The sequence below is a fragment of the Kogia breviceps genome, chromosome 11 (assembly GCF_026419965.1).
Source record: "Kogia breviceps isolate mKogBre1 chromosome 11, mKogBre1 haplotype 1, whole genome shotgun sequence".
Taxonomy (NCBI): Eukaryota; Metazoa; Chordata; class Mammalia; order Artiodactyla; family Physeteridae; genus Kogia; species Kogia breviceps.
Window position 1 is genome coordinate 102330345 of NC_081320.1, and position 24502 is coordinate 102354846.

The following is a 24502-nucleotide window of genomic DNA, read 5'->3' on the forward strand; positions in this document are numbered from 1 at the left end:
TAGTTTTATTGAGAACGTGTTAACAGTTTGTGTAATCTTTACATCACAAACAGCAATCTAGTTTTCTAAAGAGATATTTTTATAAGGAATCATTTCTCACAATCAGTGCGTTGTGATATGATCTCCAGGTCCCCCTGTAGTGTCTCCGTGTGTTTGTGCACACAGCCTGGCTGTCATCGCCCCTCTGTCCTCGAGCGCAAACCTGCCTGGTGATTAGATCCCGCAGGTAGGATCCTTGTCGCATTATGATAATCAACCGCTTTCCTCTGCCCTTTTATTCTTCTCTAGAGTGACTGCATCTCGTGGACGAGGAAAAATGTAGTTATTGGATCCAGTCGAGTGTCTGTGTCTCTGAAATTATCAGCAACACCCCGTCAGGAAAGGTTCTGTTGGTCCACAGACTTATGGCGATCCAAGCAGCCACATAAAGGTAATGATCCCGTGTCCTACTTTCGGCTCTATGTGCAAACAGATGGTTGTATATTGCCTTAACAAGAATTCAAAAAAGCATAAAGACAGGTTTGTGAGTGGAGGATTTTGTATTTGATCGAGTTCAACGTTCCTAATCTTAATAAACAAACTCAGTACAAAGTCAGAAGTTATCATCTATTACTAAACATAGACTCAAGGAGTCTTCTTTTATCCAATTACAACATTACCCCAAAAATAATTTCATAGCCGTATTAATAGGTCTGTTCACCCTTTGGCAGTTGTACAGAGGCTGCTTCGTACAGAGTCCCTTTAAAATCAGATCTCTCTTTCCACTGTTAGTCTATTTAGGGACCTTTATCTTTAAGGAAATTAAGCACTTCTTTAATTAGGGCCCATTTGCATAGCCCAAGGTCCTCATATGTTGCTGTCAATTACAGTTGATAAGCCTCTCTCAGTGCTGCTGTGAACCTCCAGAACCACACTTCTTGTAAACTTCCAGTTATATATGGCTAATGTTCTTTTTTAAGAATTTAAAAAATTGTGGTAAAATATATAGAACATAAAATTTACCACCTGACCTTTTTGAAGCGTACAGTTCAGTAGCATGAAGTACATTTACATTACGTAGCTGTGTGACTACCAGCGCCGCCCATCTCCACAACTTTTTTCACCTTCCAAAATTAAAACTCTGTCCCCATTAGGCACTCACTCTCCATTTCCCCCTCCTCCCAGCTTCTGGAAACCACCATCTACTTTCTGTCTCTATGAATTTGACTGCTGTGGGGACCTCATATGAGTGGAATCATACAGTATCTGTCCTTTAGTGACTGGCTGATTTTACCAACGTTACGTTGTGGCACTTGTCAGAATTCCCTACCTCTTTAAGACTCAAGAAGATTCTATTGTACGTAGAGACCACATTTGCTTTATTCCCTCTCTGTCAATGGACACTTGGGTTGCTTCTACCTTTTGGCTATTGTGAATAATGCTGCTATGAACATGAGGGTGCAAATATTTGTTTGAATCCCTGCTTTCGGTTCTGCTGTGTATATACCCAGGTGTGAAATTGTTTGATCCTATGTTAATTTTTAACAGTAAGGAGCTTCCATACTGTTTTCAATCACAGCTGCACCATTTTGCATTCCCACCAATGGCACAGAAGAGTTCCAATTTCTCTACATCCTCACCAACGCTTCTTGTTTTTTGTGTTGTTTTGTTCTGCTTTGTTTTTAATAATAGCCATTCAAATGGATGTGAAGGGGTACTTATTATGGTTTTGACTTGATTTCCCTAATGATAGTTATATTGAGGGTCTTTTCATGTACTTATTGGCCATTTGTATATCTTCTTTGGGTAAATGTCTATTCAAGTTTTTTGCCTTAATCAAGTAGTTTTGTTGTTGCTGTTGTTGTTGTTGAGTGTAGGAGCTGTTTATGTATTCTGGATATTAAGCCCTTATTAGGTAAATTGTTTGCAAATGTTTTCCCGCATTCTGTGGTTTGCCTTCTCATTTGGTTGGTCGTGTTCTTTTTTTTTTTTTTTTTTTTTTTTTTTTTTTGCGGTATGCGGGCCTCTCACTGTTGTGGCCTCTCCCGTTGCGGAGCACAGGCTCCGGACGCACAGGCTCAGCGGCCATGGCTCACGGGCTTAGTTGCTCCGCGGCATGTGGGATCTTCCCGGACCAGGGCACGAACCCGTGTCTCCTGCATCCGCAGGCGGATTCTCAACCACTGCGCCACCAGGGAAGCCCGGTCGTGTTCTTTGATGCACAAAAGATTTTACTTTTGACATAGTCCAATTTATCTATTTTCTTTTGTTGCCTGTGGTTTTGGTATCATATCCAAGAAACCATTGCCAAATCTAACATCATGAAGATTTTCCTATATATTTTCTTTGAAGAGTTGTATAGTTTTAACTCTATGTTTAGTTTTGGGTTTTGATCCATTTCAAGTTACTTTTTGTATATAGTATAAGTTAAAGGTCCAGCATCATTCTTTTGCATGTAAGTATCCAGTTTTCCCAACACCATTTGTTGAAAAGACTGCCCTTGCTCCATTGAATGGTCTTGGCACCCTTGACAAGAATCATTTGACCATATACACAAGGGTTTATTTGTAGGCTTTCTATTCTATTCCTTTGGTCTGTGTGTCTGCCTTTATGCCAGTACCACACTGTTTTGTTTACTGTAGATTTGTGTAAGTTCTGAAATCAGGAAGTATGAAACTTTCAAATTTGTTCTTCTTTTTCAAGATTGTTTTGGCTATTTGGGGGTTCCTTTAGGGTCCATATGAATTTTAGGATGGATCTTTCTATTTCTGCAAAACAACAACATTGGGATTTTGATGGGGATTGCTTTAAAACTATAAATTGCATGGCTAAGTTTCTTAATCAGACAGAAATAGAGGTTTCAATGTTTTATGGTAGTGAATATTCCTACCCAATTTGAGCATGTACCATTACCATAAATAAATTTTTTTTCAGTGTGAAAAATATTAAGATTTTATTTTATTTTTTCTGATCCTGGTCTGGAGAACAATAAGTGATTGTAGGGAATGTTAACTATAAATTTTTACACAAATCCACACTGAGAATGAAGAGACAGTTTCTGTTGAATTTCTTAAAACTCAGAATTTTGAAATCAGTAATTCCTTAGTAGAAAACCACCAATGTCATGGAATGTTTCACATAGTCTTTGCCATCAAAGGTAAGCTTATCTGGCATTCAGAAGTTCTTTATTTATAATAAGAGCCTAATACAAAACTTAGGTATGATGGGGCATCACTTAAGACCATGGTCGATATTAACAATGTGGAGAGCCACAGTATATTTGAATGAGTGATTAATCACACTCCTGCATCATTTTTGAAATAACAAAACCTACCAATGATCAAGCTCTAGCACACAGACCAGCACCGGGCAAGCACTAAATTCCTCCCCAATTCTGCTAGACTGAGAGATTATCCTTCCCACTTCAGAACTCAGTAAAGGGAAGATTAGAGAATGTAAGTGACTATGCTAAGATGACATAATAAATAAGTAGCCAAGACAGTAACTGCACCAGACTCAGGTGGCTGACAACGGGATAGAAAGGAATTTTGTTTAAAGATCTACATTTGACACACATCACTAATTCCAAGAAGGCTTCAAATTTCAATCTTCAATCCAAGTCTATTTCTAAACCAAATGAAAATGTTCAGAAGTTAGCAGTAGAATAGATAACTGCAAAAAAAAGGACTCAAAGAAAAGGTTTTGTTCACAACTACCCTTTCTGTCCCAGGTACAAAGGGGTAATTGTGTATTAATCATTATGTTCATCCATTTCCCATTTTTTTCTACACTGTTGAGTACCTATTTTGTTCCATGAGCCCTTCTAGACTCTGGAGGTATAAAATGGATGAGGCACGGGCACTGTCCTCAAAGCATCACAACGACGTGGTAAGGACCAAGAGTAAACAGGCCTGAAGGCCCTTCCTTCAGGGCAGAACACCTGCTCGGTCCCTACGCCTTCCAGAGCCGAGCATGTTTCCCGTCCCTGTAAGGAGTTCGGTCACTTCTCATGGTGTCAACAGAGGTCTGGGTAAGATGACTTAGGAGGATGGAGAAGAGGTCTTAGCTCTGATTAGAGGGGCCAAAGATGTCTTTGCAGAGGAAGTGACCTGAACTGGGCCTCGAAATATTAGTTCATTAGATGGATGAATTGGGAGTGACTTCCCATGTAGGAGAAAAAAAACAAAACCCAGGGATGAACTCAGGGCATAGACATAGATACCAGTAACTTGGCACGCACAGCTACTTGTTAGGACAAAGGACTTAATTCCTCCCGGCTTGGGTTTGGTGTTGGTAAAACAGTTGTGATCTCTGTGGCCCACAGGAGAGAGAATGTGATATGGCTCCATCTCCCTGTCTTTTCAGATGGAGAGTATAGAATGGTCCCCACTCCCGGGCTCTCAATCCCAGAAACTGATTACTAGCTGCTCTTACTCATTTGCCCACCACGCTCTCTACTTCCAATGCCCGGCGTTACCGTATTCAACCATCCAGATTCTTGTTACCTGCTGCCGTGTGGTTGTTTGAACTATGGATTCCCGGGATTGTTCTTTTGCTGGTTCTACTCCGTAGACTGCAACTCAGAGTCAGCAGGATGCAGGTGGAAGGGCCCATGGTCCCGTTGCCATTGCTAAGCCGGCAGCAGTCGAAGCCAGACGGCCCCAGTCCCGCAGCCCTCGCACTCCCAGCTCCTCCCCGCCCTGTGACCACCACCGGCTCTCCACGGGCCATCTTTCCTGTCCTCAGCCCTTGCTTCCCTTAGCAACCCCAGTCAAGAAGGACTTCGGGGCTTCCTCTTATGGGAGAAATGAAAGTGCCGTGGTAAAAGATTGAGATTTAGGGCATTTTCTGTCCATGTGTCCCAATTAGCCACGACGATTGCCGAGTTGAGCACCTGTGGCTTCCCCACAGCTGGTGCTCTAGGAAATCCAATTTCCTCTGAACCAGAGCCCAAAGAGAAAATCACACTCCCATCCAATTTCTATGCTAAAGACTTTACTTAAAATAAAATCAATATCTGTTTCCCAAAAAGCTTCATGAATTGTGTTCTGAATGGCGACTATTTTAAAGAAAAGTGTATCATGTGTCCAGAAGGAGGCATCTGCTGAAACAGCTCCAACTTTATAAATCTGTGGTCTTTGACCCTTTGAAACGGATTTATTTAAAACAGCTGACAAATACTATTAGTTTTGTCCTAGCACTGCCAGTTACCATTTGTATCCCTTTGGGCAAATCCCTTCAAAGTCTTACTGTCTTTTTCTGTAAAATAGGGATAAAGGGCTAGATCAAGTGTGATGGATTACATGAAAATACTGTAAACTACTAACGATGGTGATTGTAGCTAAGTATTCATTAAAGTATCCACAATGTACCAAGCTCCGTTCTCAAAGTACCACTCACCATATCACTAATGGTATCGTTTAGTCCTTGAAACACCCTGTGTTACTCTTCTTGTCCAGATTTTTATCCATAATTTATATCAGAGGAAACTAATGCATGGAGAAGTTAAATAAAATGCCCAATATTACACAGTAAATGGCACGGATGGAATTCAAACTTCGGTGGGTGTTTCAGCTCCTGGCCAACGTTCTTAACTGCTGGGACCTGCCCCTGCCATGTTCCCAAAGCCCTATGCAAATATCACACATTGCTATCCTTGTGTCTACTCCACATATATTTACAATAGATATTATTTGTGTGTGCATGTAAAGTATTGTGTGTATATATATGCTAACACACCAAGAATTTGTAAAACTGCTAGGTTGCCACTAAATCACACTGTTTTGCCTAAAAGGAACCATGCTGTTAATATGACTCTGAGTTCACCACTCTGGTGCCCCCTTGCTCAGAAAACAGCCCAATAATTTCGAGTCATGTTTTCTCAAGATCATCCCTAATTCATGACCTAATGCTTTTCGATCGTTTTCATAGTGATTCATCAGTATTGCTTAAATCTTCTTTATGACCTTTGTTACCTGCCATTATAACAATGTTTATAAAATGTAAGGTTATAAAATAGTACAGATAGTGAGACATAAATAAAAGGGTTTGAGCTTTGATTTTTCTGGAATTTAGGAGATAGTGGAAATTTGCGTTTTACATGACTTGTCTCAAAGTCTTGGGCCACCACTTTCTTGGAAAGTAGGATGCAAATGACTAACCCCTCTCCCCTCCCCTGGCGTGTGACAGAGACAGCAGATGACGACACTGCTCGCCCCCCAGCTGCGAACGATTGCCGCCATCCGTGGGCGGCGTTTTGATTGAAGCCGAGCTGGGGAACAGGCGGGTCGTGTGTGGGTGTGGATGTCAAGGGGCATCAGATCCAGGGGCTTCGGCCAGCCAGAGTCCACCTGCGGGCAGAGAGCTCACCAGAGAGGAGCCCCTCTCGGCTCAGGGGAGGTGCTGCCGCCGCGATCGAGGTCAGCCTGTGACCCCTTCTCTGTGACCTCACGCTCCCCCGGCGTCCTGGGTGACTTGAGACTGGGAGGTGCCTGGACGCCCCGCGGGTTTAGGAAAGTTTCCGAGCGACGTGCATTTTCCACACATGAGTTTCCGAGTCGGAACGCCCTTCCCTCCTGTTCCCCTGGAGCAGAGCTGGGAAACTGTGAAAAGCCAAAGATGCCCAGAGAGCTCAGGCCTCTGCTGAAGCTGCACCTTCAGTTCAGTGAGCCTCAGGCAGCTCGTTCAGCCCCGACCTCAGCAGGACCGCTTTCTAAGCTAGTCCTCGGGGGGAATAGAGTAGCGCAGGGTGCTAAAGTGACCCCTGAGGTCACTGGCACCAGGAGAGTTGAACATCAGACAGTATAGCATACATTTCTCAAAAAACCTAAAAGGCAGAAGCACCTATACGGCAGGTGCTGTGTGTCTGGCGTGTCCGTGCCTCCCACGCACTCCCAGTCTGAGGTCCCCCCGCACTCCACGATGCCCTCTGGACAGCCCCGCGCTCACGGCAGGGCCCTGCACAAATCCCTGGGGAGACTAACAGTGCAATTATCGCCTGAAAGTCTGTGATGCGTGAGAAAGTTGTGCCCGGAGGTCTTGCTGGGGGATTTTGTGGTGTTGGTCGAAGCCTAATGCTGACATTATTTACCATTTTCATATATCCTCTTTAATTATATTTCCTCTTTAATCATAGTTTACATCCTTTCCTTGGGTCTTAAGCTTTGTTTGACAAAAAGATTGTGCACCATTTTATTTATAAAGATCTACCGTTACTAATACGTTTAGAGAAGGACATTCTGCTGAAGTAACTGGTAGCATCTTCCACTGAAGCTTTTGTAATTAAACCTCTTAGTCTGCTAATGTCAACAGTTCCTTCTAGACGGAGTTAGTGGCATTTTTGTTATCATGGAAAAGTAGTATGCTGAGCTTTTATATTTCCTTCCAAACAATGGAAACTTGCCACTTCATTCGACAGCCTGAGCCTTGTGTAGTACGTACCAAAGTCGTGATGTTTAGTGATGTATAAGCTCTCTCCTCACTCCTAGAAGGGAATTTTCAAGTAGCCCGCATTCCATAGAAGGTTCTAGAATGGCCATTGGAGGTATATGTATCTTTTCTTTGGGGGAGGAAATACAACTATCCTCAGATATATCGTTTTTATTTGCCTTGTGGATGTGTTCTCATTTGACCAGAATAAAAATCATGTTAGCCCTCACCTCATGGGTAGCTTTCACGCGCAATTTAAATCCAATGTAAAATTCATGGGTGGGAATTAACAGACACTTGCCAACGCATAATGAATAACGTATTACAGTCTTGAAAGGGGTGTTAAATTTAAGCACAGATAATATAGCAGTTAAATGAATAAACCTTCCCTAATCAAAATCACTTTCAAAATATGGAAAATTTAGTGGCTGCCTTGTTTTAGGGTTGCATTAATAAACAAACACACAAACAAGGAATAACCCCATTAGAACAGAGCAGAAAAAAGGTAGAGAGTGACTTACTAGCATATTAAATTTGACAACAGATATCGACTACACACGGACAAAGAATATGGAAGGGTGTTTCGGAGAAGACGCAAGTGGCTTTTACGTTAGAAAAAGCGTTCGACCTCATCAGCGTCATCCGCGCGACCCACAGACTGACGGTGTCATAGCATCGCTTACCCCCCAACCAGGTTCAAACTGTATTGAGGAGTGTGCCTTACTGACACAGCTATTGGCAACATCAGCGAAGCTTAGAGAGGATATTTCCCTCATATTAACACTGCCACGTCCACGTCCTTAGTGCACAGATACTCACGCTCAGGGGCTGCGTATATGCTGTATGTATGAAGCTGCAGCGAGGCAGTGCCCAGGGAGCATGGCCTCTGCAGGGACCATATCCAAGCATGACTTGGGACAATCTACGCTCTCTCCCAGTCTGTTTCGTTCTATGTATGTCAGGAATGCTCACAGCATATTTACTTTAGAGTGCTGGGAGAAGGACTGCATGAATTAAATGGCATTTGTAACATAGGGAGCATTTTAGAAGAGTTGGCTATTTTTGTTACACATTATAGGCTTGCTTGTAAGAGCAGGAATTTGGAAACAACTCTTCGTCCACAAAAGACTCGTTAAATGAGTTATGTTGTGTTCATGCAATAGAACACTATGAATTATTTTTTGAAGGCGGGCGCTGGTATGAACCTAGCCCAGCATATGTGGTGAGAGGAAAACTTGCAGGGTGCAAAGCCCCTTGAGAGTTACCACTCGTGCACTTTGAGAGTGTGTTTGCACACAGGGCTTGTCGGTGCCGGAGCGTCAGAGGAAGGACAGGCAAGGTTGCCTCGGGGTTAGGGGTCAGCTGACCGGGCAGGGGAGGAGTCTCTTCTCCCCGTTGTACGCCTGTGGATACCTTAAGCCTGCTGCCCCATCTCTATGTCTGTTCCCCTTTGGCATTGGTGATCGATGTTTACACTCACTGAATATTCGTGGAGAGACTTGAGTGGAGCCGGCAGAGGCCGTGACCCCGCGGGGACCCTGGGGGAGCTGACACCGCCAGTGGGACGTTCCCGGAGAAGCTGGCAGAATGGATCTGGGGTGGATTCGTGGGGAAGGAGTGGACCGAGCAATACCAGGGCCCAACTGGGGGGGAGGAGAGGTGTCCTGGAGATCAGACAGCTCCTCAGGCCTGAGAGGCTGCTGGGGATGGGGTCCTCCGCCGGCTCCAGCAGAGGCACCGCGGCAGGAATCCCGGGTTCCACCTGGAAAAGAGGCAACGAGTCTAATTTCTGGTGTGTACAGAGCACAACCGCATGAGCAGAGGACAGGAAAATGGGGAAAGCTGGTTCCGGGAACATCTTTGAAACACGTTGCCCGCTCTCCTAAGACAAAATGCCAAACTACGAGGGACAGAGAATTCCATCCACGTGATATGGGTTATTGGTTTCATCGTGCTAATACTGTATATACCGTGAGCAGGTGGCTGGTCCTGCCCGTGATCTCTGAGTTCTTCACACCCTTGTGGATCTGCCGCTTTGCCCCCTCCACCCCCGTGTGGCTCTGCAGGAGCCCCCTCCTCCCAAGGCCTCTGCAGGGCCTGCTACTTCAGCACTTTAGGGAAAGGCAGGCAGAGCCCATAGCAGCCAGGCAGCCTGCCTGTTAGAAGGCTGCCCCAGAAACCGTGTCTGCAGGGTGATGGAGGAGGTTAATCTCCCGTCGTTTCATGGGAGATTTACATGCATAAGTCTCATTAGTGCTAATGGGAGTTTCTTGCATAAATCTTACATGCGGGAAGGTAAGGAAAAAGCCGGTTTTCTTTTCTTCTTTATCGGTTTTCTTGCTTAAGGCTTCGTTCCTGCAGTCTGGGGGCTGGCTTGGGTGTCTTACCACGTGCCTTGCATGGAAGCCGCTGGTGGTCTTCATTTACATGGAAATGGACCCTAAACAGGGTTCCGAACTCACATGTTTAAACACCTCCTACTTGCGCCATCATCTCTGCAAGTACAGATACCCAATTAGTGCCACTGATCCAACAAATTTCCATGTGTCAGTTGTACCTGCTGTGAATGTCATTCTGTTTGGTGATAACAGGGCCTGCATCCCAAAATAGAGGTGGGGGGAGAGGGAAAGAAACACGGAGTTCTTGTTGTGAACTGAATTCTTTTTAAAGTGACTACAGATCCCTGTCCTTTTTAAAGTGCCAGCCTATCTCTGAAGCTAGGATTGGGTTTGGAGGGAGGAAGGCTAGACCGGCCCCTGCGGCTCAATTGCCATCCCTTCCCTTATGTCTATTAAGTTGTGGGTCCGTTTAAAATATCAAGGCAAACACGGAGAGTTAGAGCTGTTTCCAAGAGGACATCTGAACTGACAAACACAGGCTTAATTTCACCCTGCATCTGAGTGGGAGACTGGCATTTTTCAAAGCCCGTGGAATACTCTCCGTTATTATTTTGAACGTTTGCCAATGTCCCATCATGTTCACACTCAGAGCTGTGGAGTGTCGCTTGTTGGGAGGTGGGAGATGGTTGTGGAGGACTCTGACATTATATAGGTTCACTTTATTTGTATTTAAACATCTGCATATGTAGCTGCTGACAGAAGGTAGCCACGATGACTGAAGGCACATCTAGTTCTGAGGGCAAGTCACGCACCAGTGTGGTGGCTTGTGATAGGAAAGCCTTTTCTTTGTCATTCAAATTGCGTATGATTTACAGATAGATATTGACAGCAGATATTGTCTATTGTATATGTCCATGTCTATGTAAATGGATAACATACTAATGCATAAAAGCAACATGTGTGTGAGACAGACAGATTAATAGAAGATTTTAGCGTAGTAATAGGGAAAAGAGATAAAAAATAATAACTTTAAAATTTTCCAGGAAACCAATACTTCAGTTGGTTAAATTAACAAGAGAGGAAAAGTAACTTTCTGAGCTTTTTCTTCATTAATCCATTTTCTAGAAAAACAATCTGTTTGATGGAATCATTCTCTGTTAACCAAAATGATACAAATTATGTCTTTCTCTCTAATCAAATTCTCCTTCAGTCAAATCTTGGCCTCATCTTTATTGGAGATCATTTGTAAATTGATGTTCATTTTGGTCGCAGAGTGGGTGACTGGAGAGATTTGTGTGTGTCCACACATTCACGCGTATTCACTCGTTCAACATATACGACTGAGCGCCCGTGAAATGCCGGGCACTGATCTAGATGTTGGGGATGCTTCAGGGAGCAGAGCCCCTGCCCTCACTGAGCTTGCCTTCCAGGAAGACGGACACAGGCGACGCAGGGCGGCAAAGGAGCCTTTCTCGGGGTGGGGGGGGGCCTCCTGAGCAGCAGGGAGCAAAAGGCTCTGTTCCAGAGAGAAGGTGACCTCAAAGAAGCAGATGGGGTCCAGGCACAGCTCCAAGGGGGTACAGCCAGGGAGTAGGTGGTGGGGAGCTGGGGTCACGGTCTTGAACTGTTTCTGGCGTCCTGATGCGGCGGGAAGCCAGGCCACCCGTGGGCTGGAGGGGAGGAAGGGACCAGCTGTGGAGGAGGAGGAGATGTGATGGAGGGAAGGAAGGAGGGGACAGGGATCTCGAATTGCCAGCGGGAACTGAAGACCCACCTGAGGCCACATCACGCTTTGAGGTGAGACCGAACGGTCCGGGCTGCGTCCTTCCCTCCAGCCACTCTCTGGAGGAGGACTTGCACGAAGCAGCTGGCGAAGCCAGCCTTCCCAGGGGAGGGAATTTGGAGGAGAGACAGGCAGGCCGATTAAGGAGCAGGAAGAGCAGCGAATCGTGACCCGTCCAGTGCGAGCGCGCAGGGGGGGAGGGTGGGCGACGGGGAGTCGAGGAGGACACCGTGGGATCAGTGGGTGATTTGCTGGTCCTTGTGCCGTTGTTCACAGGCTGGTTGGAGACTGGGAGCTGGACGGAGGGAGCGGGAAAGGCACCAGGTGGCAGCCAGGGAGGGGGCGTCTGAGTGAGAAAACAGAGGGGAGGCCGCGCAGCAGAGGCTGAAGTGGGAAAAGCGGTCCAGGAGTCAAGAGGCCAGGCTTTCGGCAGGAAGGGCGATGTGGGTAGAGACGCTATCAAGGGTTTTGCGGGGCTGGTTGCAGATCATCCTGTGATCCTCAAGGAGTGGGGGGCAGTCTGCGTGTTTTGGTGACGTCAGGGAGTCTCTCCGAGTCTAGGATGACCTGAGACTCAAGGCTGGAAGGATTTAGGGAGGAGAGGAGGGGGCTGCCAGGTGAGGGGCCGCCCGGGGTGCAGAGGCCCGGGGCGGGGGGCGGGGGGGGGTGCAATACACAGGATGCTCCGCTGCCCGCCGTGAGCTCCAGAGGCTGCCTTAGGGTGATTTCAAGAGTGAGGCATGAGAGGCGGGGTCAGGAAGGGAACAACGCCCAGCACTTGAGGCTTAGAAACTGGGTAAGGGTCACCTGGGAGCCTGACAGGAGGTGCCGACCTCAGGGCCGCTGGCGGGTGAGGCTGGCAGGTGAGGCCGGAGGGACATTCATGGGATGTCCTTTGTGATTTAGCACGAATCATAGCTAATACGTTAGAGCGGGGCTCCTAAGAAAATTAAGGGATCAGTGTGACTGAGCTCGTGATGTGTAACATTGTGACTCTGGGCACAGAAGTCGTTTAACGGCTCAGGGAAACGTCATGTGTGTCACACATGTTATTTACAGTGTCTGCCCTTGGAGTGTCCTTCGGGGTTGACACAGATACATGACAACCGCCTTGAAAACAAAGTCCACAAATAAGGTTGACATAAGGAAAGTTTATTTGGTAACAGAGCTAGAGAGATGGAGAGGGGCTGCATGAAACGTTTCCTTGCAAGGACTTCAGAAAATAAAATCCGTGTACCATGCGATCTCACCGGAAGGGAAGAGCTCTCCTTCAGCCGGAGACTTCAGGTTCTCAGTCACCGCGTACGATGGTTCAAGTGGGAAGATGGCTGTTAAGAAGGATCCTGGCAGTGGACATAGCTGCCGGTGACTCACTTGAAACCGTCTGCTTCGGCTGCGAGATGCGGGTATTCGGAGCCCCTCCCCTCCTCCCAGAGAGCCCACCAGGATGCCACGGGCATGTCACCCTGCACCTGCAGGGAACATTTGTTCACAAGGACTTGCTGGACGGACAGGGTGTGTGTAGGCGTATGTGCCGGGCGCACATGGACATTCATTCACTCCCCACGCGTCCAGCGGACGCAGAAGAAGTGCAAAGGGTGATGATTACACTGCTGCTGGACCCCTGGTCCCTAAACACACGGCCTGCTGAGGCCGGATCAACCCAGAAAGCGGGGCAAATGCGGTGAGACCGAGATGGCAACACCTGTACAGGCCACCAGGTTGTGATCGGCTCACACTGCAGACGGGGCCCCCAACAAAGTCCACCCGAGGCTGCATTTCACACACACGCTCACTCACACGCTTTCAGACCCACAGTAGCAGCAACAGCCAGGTTTCGTCCTCCCCTGCGACCCTCCCTCGGAACAGACCTCCCGGTTCCTTGTCGCGTCTCCAGGCTCTGCGCCTCATCCACCGAGTAGGGCCTGTGCTCCCGGAGAGTGAGCAGGTCACCCCGGCCCCGCAGAGGCTCCGCTCTGAGCCCACAGGCATCTTGCTTTTCATCAAAGCCCATCAGCTTCCGGTTGGGAGTTTTCTGTCTTTGGAGCGCCTGTGGGTCCAAAGTCCTGTCCATTCCTCAGCGATAATCAGGTTCATCCTTAGCCATTCATATTCCCCTCCGTTCGTAAATTCCACTCTGAACCGTCCTGCAGGTGGTAAACTTCCCATTTTGCAACAGTAGGAAATGGAGATTCCGACTAATTGACATGTATGGAACAAGAGTTTGTGGATAGACCTGTAAAGATCATATATAGATGTTCATCAGCTATCACTGTGGCACCGTGAGGATAAAACGCTACAATGTTCGTGAGAGAGAGATAATATTAGGAAAAATGCACTCAGTGAAATGTTGTCCTTTCAACAGGTATTCACTGGCCACCAGCCGCGAGCAGGTACCGGGGCTATAAGGGTGAAAGGGTCTCACAAAGCAGAAACTCACGTACGGAGTGCAGGTCACCGGGTGGGGGGCGGGGGGGGTGGAGGGCTCAGCACACAGCACTGTGGGTCGGGGCATCACAAAAGGTGCGTCTAGTGGAGGAGATGGACCCAGCATAAAGGTGAAGACAGTAATGCTTAAGCGTCAGCCCCTGAATAAGAAGGAATCAGGGAAGAGAGGGCGGGGGAAAGCGTGCGGCCATTCGGGGACGTCTGTCCGAGGGGGGGTTGGTCTCGTCGCAAACGACCCTGCAGGACATGGCGGGGGTTGGACTTTGTTCTGAAGGCTGCGGATTGATGCCGCGGCAGATGAGTCAGCGAGGGCAGGACAGAATGGGCGGCTGGAGCGACGCGGGGAGCCACGCCAGCCTGGACAGGCCACCGGGGAATCAGGGACAGAGGGAGGGATGGAGGAGGGGGAGCGGGCAGGGCTCCACGTGCCGGGCTGGGACGGCAGCTCAGGTGGGGAGGCGCTCGCGGGGCTGGGCGCAAGGCTGGCTGCTCGCTCGTGAGCAGGAAGGCCTCACTCAGCCGAGGTCACACTTCAAGGTTACGTAGTTTAACCTTAGGTTTAAAAGGCATCTCAGGGCTTCCCTGGTGGCGCAGTGGTTGAGAGTCCGCCTGCCGATGCAGGAGACACGGGTTCGTGCCCCGGTCCGGGAAGATCCCACGTGCCGCAGAGCAACTAAGCCCGTGAGCCAAGGCCGCTGCGCCTGCGCGTCCGGAGCCTGTGTTCCGCAGCGGGAGAGGCCACAGCGGTGAGAGGCCTGCGTACCGCAAAAAAAAAAAAAAAAAAGGCATCTCAGAATTTTCTACACGGAGTTTGAGTGCAATAAGATGATAACATGATGCAAAGGGGCGCATTCTCTAATCAAGTGAGTCCTGAACAACGCCGGCCCTCCTGACGTTGCCGTAAGAGACGCGCGTGTCATGAAATAATGCCATTTAATTCCGCAAACACGCTGAGCCCCGGTCCTGTTGCTCAGCACATGCTCGGCGTTTGAGTGATGTCACTAAACCCACGTGGAGTGCCGAGGTCACTGAGGCCTCACCCAACTCCCAAGGACCTTATCATGTCCTAAGGAAAACAAGACAGATGGGCAAGATAATCGCTTGTCAGGGCTGCGCAGCGCCAGTGCTGGCGTGGGGAGATGCACGGTGATTTAGGGACTCGACCACAGCAGCGTTTGTCATCACCTAAACCCCACTATTACTGGTCCCGGACAGGTGAGCCCCTCCTTGTAGTTGGAGAAGGAGGTACTTTCGGGTCTCATAGCTGCAGGCGCGGTCCCGCAGGCCTGCCGACCGCGTTCTGTGCCAGGACGGGGACAGGATGGGGCGGTTCCAGTTCCCGTGGAGCGTGCAGCCGCGGGACGGGGCCCACGCAAGACAAGCAAGCACACATAAAGTGACTGCAGGTTGCAGTAGGTCCACCGAGCAGGGGACAGGTAGTGGGTGGAGAAGATCAAGCACCACCCCGTCTGCTCTCAGAGGGCGCTTTGGAAACTCCCCTGCCGGGAAGACAGCAGAGGAGAGACTGAGAAAAGTGGGGAGCGTTTCGGGCAGAGGCTGCTGCAGAAACGGGCCATGGGCTTCCCTGGTGGCGCAGTGGTTGAGAGTCCGCCTGCCGATGCAGGGGACGTGGGTTCGTGCCCCGGTCCGGGAGGATCCCACGTGCCGCGGAGCGGCTGGGCCCGTGCGCTGTGGCCGCTGAGGCTGCACGTCCGGAGCCTGTGCTCCGCGACGGGAGAGGCCACAGCAGTGAGAGGCCCGCGTACCGCAAAAAAAAAAAAAAAAAAAAAGAAACGGGCCAGGACTGTACCAGCTCATCTGGGGAACCCAGAGAAGAGGCCGGAGCCCGGCGGACGCGGGGCAGCGTGGGGTGAAGCGGGTCGGAGGCTGCAGAGGAGCCTTTCCGCGCTGCCTTGTCCCAGTCAGCAGGGGACTGAAGTCTTCAGGCAATGGAAAACCACTGGGGGGTTTCAAACAAGGCAAAGCCCAGAATGTATTTATATCTCAAATTTGGTACTTAAACAGACTGGAGGTTTGATTGTCAAGGGGCAGGAAGGGCGAGGAGAAGACAATTCGATTACTTCATTGGTCAGGTGAGAGATTATGTAACTTGGACTAAGCGTGTTGGTGAAGAAAAAATGATTTAAGATGTGTTTTGCAGATAGAATCGTAGAAACGTGTAGATGTGGGGCTTTGAGAGGAAGGGAGGGATGAATAGTGACCCTGTTTCTGGTGTGAACAGGCACGTGGACAGATGCTGTTCCCTGGATACAGACGGCGCCAGGGAGAGAAGCTGGGCTAGGAATCAGGAGCTCCAGTCCGGGCCCAAGAAGTTTTGGATCGGACATCACGTTCAGAGCATATATCTAAGTGTCTGAATGTTGGTATTGTGTTGATACTAACGTTCTTTTCTGAGCTAACTTTCCCCTCAGTGTTTGTAGGACTTTTAGAAATCATAGAGAATTTAATAAGCTTTAATCCTTCTATCACAATTTTTTTTTTTTTTTTTTTTTTTTTTTGCGGTACGCGGGCCTCTCACTGTCGCGGCCTCTCGCGTTGCGGAGCACAGGCTCCGGACGCGCAGGCTCAGCGGCCACGGCTCACGGGCCCAGCCGCTCCGCGGCACGTGGGATCCTCCCGGACCGGGGCACGAACCCGTGTCCCCCGCATCGGCAGGCGGACTCTCGACCGCTGCGCCACCAGGGAAGCCCCTATCACATTTTTAAAATGAGAGGAATTGAGCGGATTATCTGCGGTTCTGCAGGTACTTCGGGAGAAGCAGGACCGGCCCAGGCTCGTGTCTCCCACCCTGTGTGCTCCCTGCTCAGGTCCTGAGCACACAGGTGCGTTTATCTGTCGGGATGAACCCCACACTCTGCGTGACGCTCCTCGTTTCCACGCCGTGGCTGCGAACGGAGCCGCACACGGGACACTGAGCCCAGGGCACGCGGCGCGCCGCCCACCGTGGCCGCCAAGCCGGTCGGGTGACCGAGTCTTTGCAGACATTCCGAACGGGCGACAAAGCGGCCAGGACAGCGAGTCGTCTTCACCCCATAGGCCCCCCCGCTACCTGTCATCTCTGTTAGAATTTAGTGACGTGAAACCACATTTCTGTCGCGCGGTGAAACCTAGAATGTTAAAAAAAAATGCGAATTCCTGGTGTCTCCTTCCCATGTTGAAAAACGAGGCTGTTTTTCTCTTGATATCGAAGTGCTGCTCACTCAGCAGCCCCGCACGGAGATTGGCCCCGAGGCCTCGGCGTCCAGGCCGGAGTCCTGTGTCGCTGCCCTGGGACAGAGGGCGAGGGAATGAGAGGGGTGCCCAGCCCTTCCTTCCGTACCGGCCGCCGCACCCTGGAAGAGTCCCCGAATCTGAGTCCCCCACCTTTTCCTAGGGGTTTTTAAAAAGGCGATGAATTGGATCCGATGTGACGCAGTCCTGAGTGTCCCCGCCCCCAGGGCACCCCCACCCCCACCCCCCACCTGCGGGTGAGCCCACGGGCCCAAGGTGCCCTGGAGCTCAGTGATGCTGACAGGCCGCGTCTCTAAAAGCCGTGGAAACATAAAATTAACTTGTAAAGCTAGAGGCTTGTTTGTTGGCAATGAGTAGCCACACGGTTTATTGGAGCTGGTGATGAAATGTCCATTATTTCGAAAAGTCAGTCCTACAAATACTTAATACTAAACCAAAGTATTTGAGAAATAGCTACATCGTCACAACGTGAGACGCCAGAAACTAATGCTTTTGTCAGAATTCAATGAAGATGCCATAAATCTGATTCAGGTTTGAAAAGTGAAAACACTGTCTCCATAAGCGTCCACAAGCACCAGACTGTACAGTCCCTCTGGTTAGAAGTCGAAACAGAGACATAGCTGAAGGCCAGCCGAATATATAACTAAAATGATATATAAATCATACTGGTTCAGACTGTGCCCTGGTTTGCCGTTAGCTTACAGTGTACTCTCAGGGACATGATTGCAAGTTCATGAACTTTTACCTCAATATGCTTTGGAGGAAACCTACATTTGTACCTCTTGCATAACGTCTAAGGATATACATTCAGCTTACAAATAACTCTCTAATAAAGCTGAGAAGAAAATATCTTAAATTGGCATATTTGTTTAAATGATAGTTAAGCCAATTGCTTCCTCTTATTCATTTTCGTGACTCTTTAGCATGGAGAACAGAGCCTGGCAAATAGCAGGCATTCCTCTTGTATTTAGAGAGTAAAAAACACACGGATGGGCAAGTGAACACATGATAGGTAAGGATCAAAGGTGCCAGAAACGAAATATGAATCTGGACGCTTTAAGACGTGCTGAATTGTACGTGAGCTAATGGTTGCTGTAACTGACACTCCACCAGAAGACAATTTGTTCTTGGTACCCTTGCCCTAGAAGGGAAGAAGCGAGTAATTCAAAAACCTTATGAAATATGCAAATAAGCATGGTTAAATGTTAGATAAGCAATTAGTCAGTCACGGTGAGACTGCGTGTATTTACTTTTCTCTAGTCTTACACCCAGAAATATGCGTTTGGTCAATATATATTGACACACGAACCATTGTCAGAGGCCGATAATTTTCTAAATTAGATGCAGCTTCTTCAGTTGGCCGTTTTGAAGATAATTTATTAGATTTCTTTTTAATGAAATAGAACCTAGATTATTTTATGCGCATGAAGGTAATTCCAACTCCAAATCATTCGAAGCACGGAGAACCAGTTAAGTGAATCTGTAACACATTTGCGTGTGTGTCCCCACGAGCACATCTGTGCATCCGTGCACATGCATGTGACACGGGCGTGGACACGCATGTGTCAGCTGGGCATTTATGTAATTTACTGTCACTTTAGTCTAAAGTGGAAACGGCTGACTTGGGTAATTACAGGTCTGTAAAAAATCTCCTTTGTCTTTTTGGTACGTTTAGAACAGGGTCCTTCACTCTGAGTTATTGAACACCTAGAGGCTTTTTCAAACATTCTAGAATATTAACGTTGAAAAAGACTTTAAAAAACATCCGTTCTAGGATTCCATTTTACAGATGAGGAAACTGAGGCTCAGAGGGACTTACTCAAAAAGAACCCATTTAATCACCCCCCTCTCAGGGGTCTCCTCACATACACACCCCATTATTCTGGCGCAGGCGCTCCTCTTCTGGGGTAGGGTTAGGGTTTGGGTTTTACCTCCCGTTAGACTGCAGGATCCTTGAAGGCTGAGGTGCTTTGCCCTGTGTCCCTGGTAGCTGGCCTGGGCTCCAGTAAGAGCTGAGGAAGGAAAGAAAGAAGGGTTCTCAGCAAACTCAAGGTTAGCAGTCGTGTCTGCAGACAAAGTCTTGTCTTTGTGTTATACCACATGCCTTCCAAGAGCATATTTTGGAGCCGTGATGCTAGCTTTTCTAAACTACACACAAAATATTCCTTCCGTTAAAAAAAGTTCTCTAAAGTGTAGACTTTGGATAAAATCTGCCATTTCCGTGGTCCTGCCTGACCCTCCGTTTCTCTTCCTGCTCTTCACACGGCCTCCCTTTCATCACAGATTTACAGCCTCCCTTTCTGTTCAGCACCTTCTGAACTCCACAGTGATTGGAGCTACGGGCCCTGTCACTCAGTCCCTTCGATTTTGCCCCATAAATTTTCAGCGGCCGGCGGTCACCCAGGTAGGAAGCCCACGCTCCTATGGGGGCACCTGCCCCTCCAGACCCCGGCCCCCCGCAGGGTCTCGGGCCCGCATGGGCTCACACACCGGGCTCACCTCCCTGCCAGACCGACGGTCTTGTTCTTCTTATTCTCCGAGAGGATATGCTCTGCGATGGGCTGAGCATCGCAATAGATTATTAGGAAAGAGTTTTCTTAACCAACCCAGTGTTATGACCGCAAGTACGACAGAAACTCAGTTCTATCAGATGATGAGACTGGCTGTGAGGAGGCAGGCAAAAGCCATCACGCCACCGTTACCGTCTTCTGTTCCCCATGTGCTGTGGTTCCTATGCTCTAGGCTAACCATCCACTCGGCTGCCATTTGTGTGAGCCTCCTTCAGGAGCTTTCTGGGCACGGACTCCGCTTCTCAGCCCGACGGTATCAGCTCCGCAGCGACAGTCAGCAACGTCACCCACTTGGCCGTTGTCACAGCTAACGGGGGCGCTGGGTTGGCGAGTTTGGACACTCGGCTGGCTTTGCCACATTAAGTTTCTAAACAGTGTCGCTGGTGATTATTTCAAACCCCTCCTGTACGTCGCATTCTTTCTTAACTTGTATTCCTAATATACCAACATAGTCAGCTCATATTTGACAGCTACTTTTTGTTATATAATCTTAACGATATTCTTTTACAAGTTGACTCAGTTCACAGAAGTCTACTTAGTACGTCCTCCAGATAAATATAAAAATGCTCTGCTGGCTGTCACGTACAATAACTTCTGTACTTGCTACCAACCAAGTGTTGACCTTCTGCCAGCGATGACAAGGGGACGTTTGCGTGTAACGTGTGGCTGTGCTTCACCCCGTCCCTCCCTCCAGGGTCTTTGCCCTCTTTGCTCAGCCGGTCGTGGCTTGACCGTTCCTGCTCAGCGTCGCAGTGTAAACGCACAAAGGCCGATTCTGCCCCTTCCTAAGGGCGCAGGGGACTGGGCTTCCTCAGCGCCCACCCACAGGGCTCAGCCGGCGCAGAGCTCGGGGGGAATGAGGGCACTGGGTGCGTGGGTGACCAGGGGACAGCCAACGCCACACCTGCCCCAGCAGCAGGGACGGTACGGAGGCCACCAGGGGGACCCAGAGGTCCCACACCTACCGGCCTCGGGTGAGGAAAGGCTGACATGGATGGTTAGCAGTGCCCCAGCCATGGCACTTGACCCAGGGACGGAAGACAGACCACCGGAAGCAGACCCAGGAGGCCAGGGAGAAGCTGCATTGCACTAAGGCCCTGAGCCTGAGAGCAGTCGGCTCCTGGGATCCCCCGGACAGGCTCACGCGTACCTGCCCTCCCCCCAGCCCTCCCGACGTTTCCGGGCAGGCCCTTGTCCAGCCCCTCCTGCCACCCCCTTCCGCAGCTCAGGCAGTGGGGGAGTCCCTGATTAGCAGGCCCCCAGAAAGCCACCCAACCCTCCTCAGACCCGGTCAGGAGAACAAGAGGGGGAACAGAGGTGATCTCACCGTCCCCTGCAGGGAGCCTGGAGAAAGGCCGACTCCGAGGGACCGAGGGCGTGCGTGGCAGGGCTGGTAGGGACGAGACCCCCGCATGGCTTTGTTCTGTCCCTGAAACTGGAGCTCAACCACTAAAGCCTAATGCACAGCCAGAGGGCCTGTGTGCGGCCCCCCTGCTTTAACCCCCGGGCTGTGAGAAGACGCCGCCCCCCAGCTGCGACCTCCTCTATTTCCTCCCTGAAGCTCTCTGCCTGTCTTTGTCCTAATCAGGCATGTAACTGATTGGTTCAGATTTTTGTTTTGCTTCATGTATCTTGTTCAGAATATCAGGTTTGAATATAATCGCCATAGGTCACACTGCCTTTTTAAAAAATTTATCCAGTATGCAGGTTTGGGAGCTGGGGGGGGGGGTGACATGAACGTTGTATGTAAATTTATGTAAATGTATGCTAATGCCCCGTTGCAGCCCGTAGGTGAGTGAAGTGGCTGTCACATCCTCACAGGTTAGCTCACCAGGGAGCCCGAGCACTGCCAGCTCAGGACGACTGCAGCCTATGCAGGTCCCCGTTGAAAACAATCCAGTAGCTTTTCTCAAAAGATCTCACAGTTCCCCAGACTATTTCTGCTGATGAGAAAAATCACACTGGTGAACTTCCAAGCTATCTGTGCTTTCTTTTATATAGAAATCAGCGCACATGTTTCTTACATTTGCTGGTTTTTAAGTTGGTTTCAACTCAGTAAATAACCACTGGGCGCTTTTCGCTGTGAAACACCGTGCTGGGTAAATGCAATACAGCTCTCAAGTTCCAGGACCTCGCAGCTCAGTAGGCAGCACTGCGGTGGAGCTGGAACTCAGACCTCCAGAGGGGGAATGTTCCACGTGACGGTCGGGTTGGGGGAACCACCCCAGGATTCTAAGCAGAAGGGGCTGCCCGGCTGGGCTCTGCTAAGCCCCACTTAGAGAGCCAGTGAAACCCTGTGCCCCTCACCCCACGTCACCCAGAGTGTCGGACCTTCCATGCATCTTAAACGTGGGGTTTCTGCATAAGACTTAAAAAACAAAAATTTTCCAGTGTGAAAACCAACAAGGCACACAGGATGGTTTAGACTCTAGAAGCTGATGAGGTGGTCCAGCGCCGAGACGGTGCAGCCCAGGCTCAGGGGGCTGCAGTGGGAACGGGGAGAAGCCAAAGCGGGAATGTCAGAGTCATCTCAGAGCTGAGACAGAAGGACTTCGAAGCCTTGCAACCGATTGAAAATTCGCGTGGGGGCAAGGAGCGAGTAAATGGGTGGTTTTCTGCTCAAGGAAAGGTGACTGAGAAGGTCCGGATGGCATAGAAGGACCCGGGAATCAGAATGGCTGGTTGGCAGAGAAAGAAACTAAGTCTGAGGAGGCCCTGGATGTCTGGGTGGGGGAGGGGGACAGATGCTTGAAATTCGGGCGAAATGCGGTGGAAAAACAGGCTCGGAGGTAAAACTTCCTGAGTTGTTTAATTAGAGGTAAAGGTTAAATTCCCGCCGCGAACAGAACTGCCAAGAATGAGACTAGAGGCTCAGGAACCGAATCTTGGGAAGGTCTCAATTTGGGGGTAGGAAGAGCAGCTTGAAAATTAGGAAGTGAATTGCATCAGCCACAGAGAGAAGGGGTTTCTAGACCAGTAAGAGGACCCCTCATGTCCGGTGCTGCCTGAGAAAGACCCCTGGATTTGGTGGGTTTAAGAAGATCATCTCAGGAAGAACAGACAGGAGATACAAAATGTTAATGCTGAGATTGGGGTCAAGATCAAAAATTTCAGAATTATTTGAAATTGGCTTTTGTTTTGAGGCAAATATTTTTAAATCAATGTAAAATACCTTCTCGGAAGAGAGTCCAAGTTTTCCAGACATAAGGACAGCAAGCTGGCGATAAGACGTTTGCCCTGACACCTAAGGCGACAAATCACGTTTAATCTAATCAGGGCTTTTACAGTTCTCATCAAAGGAAGGTCTCACCTCAGGAAATACATTCCACGTTGATTCTGATGTGTGTGCTTGAAAGTGTCAGTTCCCGTGAGTCTGGACGCTCCTCTGTGTCAAGACCAGACGGTCCCAGAAGCTCCAAGAAGGAGGGAAGACTCACTAGGAACTTTCTCAGCTTCCACGCCACCCAACCACTGGCCGCTCTGCTGTTCAGAAAAAGAACAAAAGAAAACCTGTGTCTTCGGGGCCGGAGACCCCACTCTGCCCAGACCTTTACCAGAGGGAGAAGGTGTAAGCTTCTCGCCTCCACCAGGTCCCCTGAGCAGGTGCTGGGAGCTCCCTCCCACCCCCTTGAGGGTGTTAAGTACCGCCCTCCACTGGAGAGGGCTTGACACAAGCGCCAGAACTGGTGAAAAACAGGCAAACGGCCCCATAGTTTTGCATGGAGGTCAGCCAGGCCCTAGAACACAAACAGACCCGCAGGGCATGGAAAACCCTTAGGCAGCCCCGGCAGCCCTGGGGGAAACGCCCCTCTTTGTAATGGCAGCCTGTGCCCAGTCCAGGATGCTCGGGTGTGGTTCAGCCCCTCTCACGGGAGCAGCTGAGGTCCCAGCTTGGGCAGCTCCGCAGAGCACCGCCGGGGCCACGGAAGCGCCTCGGCCCCTGCCCTGTGCTTCCCCGCAAGGTCCCCCGGCTGCCCCTTTCCCCCCAGTCTCCGGTGACCTGCACCTGTGCCCCCCTTCTCTCTCCACACCTTGACCCCTTCTCCCTCCCTCCTTCCCTCTGGCGCTCAGTGATTTACTGCAGAGATCACGACAGCTGAGCATTGACTGATCGGTCTTAATCTGGGGCTCCAGCCACAGTGATCTTAATCCTCCTTTCCAGTCATGGGGATGGCTCAGACTGACACACGAGGAAATGTGGAAAACAAAGAGAAAGAATGATATTCCAAGATTGACTATTCACTCGTCACGTCCCGCTGTTCCACAGGGACAGCTGGGCAGTTTCCGGGCCCTGATCTGCAGGGAAAAGGGCGATTTGAAAATTTCCCCAAATGCCCCTCATCCTGGAAGGTGGAAGCAGGGTGACGGGCCTCAGGGTTGGATGTGGCTATGACCCTTGACCTTCAGCTCCCTCCCAATAAACAGCCCCCAAAGGGACTGTCAGCAGTGGCTTTTTTTTTTTTTTTTTTTTTTGCGATACGCGGGCTTCTCACTGTTGTGGCCTCTCCCGTTGGGGAGCGCAGGCTCCGGACGCGCTGGCTCAGTGGCCCTGGCTCACAAGCCCAGCTGCTCCACGGCATGTGGGATCTTCCCGGACCGGGGCACGAACCCGTGTCCCCTGCATCGGCAGGCGGGTTCTCAACCACTGCGCCACCAGGGAAGCCCCAGCAGTGGCTTTGAAGTAAGAGCCAGGAACGGAGCGA

General features: G+C 49.6%; 1 protein-coding gene across 26 annotated transcripts in view; it reads left to right on the forward strand.

Annotated features, from left to right (window-relative positions):
• MYT1L (myelin transcription factor 1 like) overlaps positions 1 to 24502 on the forward strand; it is a 405663-nt gene that overhangs the window by 218038 nt on the left and 163123 nt on the right. For all 26 annotated transcript variants that reach the window (XM_067008255.1, XM_067008270.1, XM_067008258.1 and 23 more), the window contains one exon: positions 289 to 430. The gene's annotated coding sequence lies outside the window, so the exon portion shown is untranslated. The remainder of the gene's footprint in view (positions 1 to 288; positions 431 to 24502) is intronic.